The sequence below is a fragment of the Chrysochloris asiatica genome, unplaced genomic scaffold (genome assembly GCF_000296735.1).
Source record: "Chrysochloris asiatica unplaced genomic scaffold, ChrAsi1.0 scaffold00673, whole genome shotgun sequence".
Taxonomy (NCBI): domain Eukaryota; kingdom Metazoa; phylum Chordata; class Mammalia; order Afrosoricida; family Chrysochloridae; genus Chrysochloris; species Chrysochloris asiatica.
This window is the reverse complement of record NW_006409191.1, coordinates 8,332-13,424: the sequence shown is the minus strand read 5'-3', so window position 1 is coordinate 13,424 and position 5,093 is coordinate 8,332. Positions and strand designations below refer to the sequence as shown.

Here is a 5,093-nt window from a genome sequence, read left to right as displayed (position 1 = left end):
CATTGCCATGAGTGCACTGCTGTCTTCACTTCTCATTAGAAGTTAACTTTTGTCTTTGAAGGGCTGTTTTCACAGGATCAAACAGGTGAAGTCTGATGGAGCAAGATCAGGACTATGGGTGGGTACTTTAAGACTTCCAAACAAGGGTGTTTGCAGAGTGTCAACAGTGTGAACAGAAATTTGAGGATGTGTATTGTACATGCAAGATCTCAAAGCCCTAGGATAGAAGTCCTCTGCTTTAATTTGAAGTTTAGGCTTCAGCTTTTCAGTGAGAATCTAACTGTAAGGAGCACTGCTTATTGTGGAATTTTTTTTCCTGACAGTGTTCCAACACTGTCCTTTCTTGTTGTAGTTGCTATTAGGTTCCAATGAGTCAGTAACAAGTCACAACGATCTTTTGCAAAATGGAAGGAAACCCTGCCCCGTCCTGCACCATCCTCACATTGGTAACTACCTTGAGCCCATTGCTGCTGCCACTGTTCTAATCCATTTAGTTGGGAATCTTCTTTTTCACTGAACATCGAACTTACCCAGGCATACTTCCTTTCTTAAAGGATTAGTCATTCCTGATAACATATCTCAAGTATAAGAGATGAAGTCTGGTTATCCTGACTTCTAAGGAGCAGTCTTGCTGTATTTTTTCCTACATAGACGTGTCTGTTCTTTTAACCGTCACTTGAGATCCCAGAAAAATGCAATCATCATTTTTCACTGCTGATGGTTGAATTTGAAAGTTTTCTTGGTGGGCATTTAAGGATATTTCAATTCCAAACCCAGTCACTTGCATTATCATTATGAATTTTGTTTGACGATATCCACATTCACACCTTCACATAATTGACCTTGAAAGAAAAATGCTGATAAGACAGTGCAGCCAATAGTATTTTTCACATAATCGGAGTGTGGATTATTTTTTGTTCACCCTCACAGTTGTTAGTAGTCGTAATAGTCATTATGTATGCCATTTGTATAGCCTAGCTCTGCTGTCTGGGGAAGGCATAGAAATGCAGACTGAGCCATAAAGCTTCTTCTTGAGTCTGTTTATATTTATAAAATCTCTACATATTTTATATAGTCATAATAACTCACATACTGTAAATTAAAAATTAACATCACAAAACTTTCAGGATAAATAAGTTTTGGGAATATGCTATATAATCAGCAGTCATTTATTTTTTTTTCCTTTTTAAAAAAGCCATATAATTATCATGGAGAAGAAAAACCTTCTGTCATTCTCAATATTACTCTTCTACGTTATCAAAAGACAATGCATGTTTTCAGTGCTGCTGTTATGTTGCTAATATGGAGACCACACCTTTGATTATTTTATCACCCCATCTTTCTATTAGATTAATCAACAATATAGAAGCCAGAAACCAAACAATTATTTCAGAATTCATTCTACTGGGAATGTCAGAGGACCGATCGAGAACTGCAGCCCCTCATATTTAGCCTGTTTCTGATCATGTACCTGGTCACTGTCCTCGGGAATCTGCTCATAGTCCTGGCTGTCAGCTCTGACTCCAACCTGCACAACCCCATGTACTTTTTTCTCTCCAATCTGTCCTTTACTGATATCTGTTTAAGCACAACTACCATTCCAAAGATGCTTGTGAACATCCAGACACAGAATCACAGCATCACATATATAGGATGTCTCAACCAGATTTTCTTCATCAATGTTTTTTTTTGTTTTGAAAATTTTCTTCTTGCTGTAATGGCCTATGACCGCTATGCAGCCATTTGTCACCCACTGAGGTACACAGTCATCATGAACTCCTACTTCTGTGGACTAATGATTCTACTTTCCTTGTTCATGAGTATGGTGAATGCCCTGCTCCAGACTCTGATGGTTTTGCATCTTTCTTTTTGCAGAGAACTAGAAATCCCTCAATTCTTCTGTGAACTTGCTCTGGTCCTTAAAATTTCCTGTTCCAGTACCCTCATCAATAACATCCTGATATATGTTTTGGCTTCCATACTGGCTGGTATTCCTATCTCTGGCATCATATTCTCTTACACTCGCATCGTTGCCTCTGTTTTGAAAATGGTGTCGGTTGAAGGCAGGTATAAAGCTTTTTCCACCTGTGGGTCTCATCTTTCAGTTGTTTCTTTGTTCTATGGGACAGTTTTAGGTGTGTACTTCAGTTCACCATTTACACACTCTTCCAAGAAGACAGCAGCAGCTTCAGTGATGTACATTGTGGTCCCTCAAATGATGAATCCGTTTATTTATAGTCTGAGGAATAGGGATATAAAGGTAAGCTTGAAAAAATTATTTGGAAGAATACATTGATTTTAGTGATTCTTTCATCTCTTCCAATTCATTAATTATTAAGACCTATAACTGGAAAATGTTCTGTGCATGTCAGCATCAGCATCAACCACACTCAATATCATTAAATGCAAAATGGAGTAAGTGTATTTTCTCATTGGTTTTAAGTGGTTGTGAAATATTTGAATAATGTCATCAATACCAAAGCTATTAGGACTAATAACTAAAAAAACTCAGACACTAACATGCTCAAAAATATGAGGAGATATTAGAAGAACGTTCAATAAAATACCTTTAGACATAGTTAGTAATCCAGCACAGGACAGTAGAGCATCATTAGTCTTATATGAACTGACTTTTTCCTTGGATTCAGTTTCCTCATTGTTTCTAGATTTCTATGACAGATGCATATGTAATAACACACATGCTACCCAAGGAGAGATCATTTACACTCTTTCTTGAACCTAAGTTAATGTATCTTTTGAAGGCATCATTAGAAGATTTGCCTTCTGTAGTGCTTTAAGTGGTGGTCCTCAAATGGAATTTCCACATCCTAATATTTGGAATCCTGGGTTGATTCTGCATGATAAGCACTGGACTATTAAGACAAGGTCGGTGGTTCACACCCTCCAGTGGCTCCTTGGAAACTCTATACAATGAACAGCAACATTAGGAACCTATGACTATTACTGATATGATAAAGGATAAATTTTACATTGATTGAGCAAACAATGTAGAGAAGAGTAAACAGTATCATGAGAGACTTAATTGCAACCTAATGTGTTCTCAGAACAAAGTACAGAAGAGACAAATGAATATAGAATGCCAGAGGGAATAACAGAAGTATTTGGCAACTGGTCAAGAAATAAAAAAATCCACAAAGATGTTGCTGATATAGAAAAACCCATTGAATGCATTCTCATGCAGTGTTTTAAAATAGTACACCCCTGCTGACACCTTGGTTTCTGCCTTCCAGATTAAAGAACTATAAGATAATAAATTTGTCTTTTTGAACAAACAAGCTTGTGGTAATTTTCATGATATAAAAACAAACAAACAAACAAACAAAAAAACTTAATATAATCTCTCATCACTAATAAAAATTAATCATAATACCTATTCTTAATATAAAGTCTGCAAAGATTCAAGGCATCAGAAATCCTATAGTGTTACTATGAGTGGGAACTGACTCAACTTCTTAACAAACACAGTATAACCAAATATTCAGAAAATATTACTAAATAAGCCTTAAACTGACCATCTGCAGTGTCAGTCCATCTAGAAGTCAACCCTAGCCACTACAACCACTTAGAACAATGTCTGCCACATACTAAGAACTAAATACAATTCAACTAGTAATATTGTGTTCTATTTCTCGCCACTATTTATAAGTAATATGATCTTTTTGCTCGCACATATTTTTATTTAAATTTTCTTCAACAATTATATTTTATTGAATCTACTTTAACAAATATCATAGGCTTTTTCTGTCTTAGGTATATTGTTGTTTACTGTGAAAAATGTATATAATAAAAACTGCAGTTGTAAGCATTCTAAAGATTACAATTCAAAGTCCTTACGTACATTCAAAACGTTGTACAACTTTTATCTGTATATGGCTTCACAACTTTTTGAAGATGCCTGCCCTCTCCAAGAACAACCTGTACCATTTAATCAGCAACTCCCCTATCCTTTCTCCCCTAATCCTTATAGCAAATTATGTGTTTTTTATCTCTACAGATTTGTCTAATCTGATATTCCTTATAAATATAAAATTTTTAAATTTGAACTTTTGTGTCTGGTTCTTTTGCTTAGCATAATATTTCAAAGCCCATTTACATGATAGTGTACACCAATACTTTATTTTTTAATTGAATAATATACCATTATATAGTTTTACCACATTTGTTTGTCCATTCTTGTCCTTATAGGCAGTTGAGGGATTTTATTTGTTACCTAATCTGAGAAATAGTGTTATGAATATCTGTGTACAAATTTGGGGGCTGCATATCTGTCTTCATATCTATTGGGTATATAGCATTGAGTGGAAGTTCTATGTCAAATAATCTCTGTGCTTATCTGTATGAGACATTCTCTAATTATTTCCAAAGTTGCTATACTCTTACATTTCCAGGGCACTGTATGAGGTTTCCTTCTTTTTTTTTTTGAAACCTTACAAACATCCATTATTTTCAGTTATTATTATTATCATTATTATTGTTGTTATTATTATAAAGTCATCAGTAGATGTAAACTGTTCATGACTACTAAACCAAAAGATTCAAAGTTTAATTTAACCCAATGTCAGTTCAAAAGATAGGACTAGCTATCTCTTCCATAAAAATTACATCCAAAAAACCCTATGTGGTATTTAACAAACATATAAACATCTGTTTATAATGGTAGGCAAGGGAAACAAAGATTCATAAGACAGTCAAGCATCTTAACATTATTTACCCTTTTTTACTCATTCAAACCATGCCCCAGTACCCGTATCACAGAGCTCTGTTGTTCTAAGGTTGAGCATATATCACTTTTATGGAAACTATTTTTTTAAGATATACAAATGGCCAATGGTCACTTTAAATTATGCTCAACATAGATTGTAGTCAAGAAAATGCAACTCAAAATCATAATGAGATATTACTCTCTACTCATTTAAATTACAACAATAATAATAGTAATAATAACATTGATTTCTCAATTTGGACTTATGGGTACCCCTGTGTTACAGGGCAGAAATACCACATAGGGTTTTTTTGGATGTAATTTTTATGGAAGAGATAGCTAGTCCTATCTTTTGAATTGACATTGGGTT

At 34.6% G+C, this 5,093-nt stretch overlaps 1 pseudogene; it reads left to right on the top strand.

The window, feature by feature from the left end:
• The window catches only part of LOC102817383, a 29,508-nt pseudogene extending 27,212 nt beyond the window's left edge, over positions 1-2,296 (top strand).
• The last annotated feature ends 2,797 nt before the right edge of the window (positions 2,297-5,093 follow it).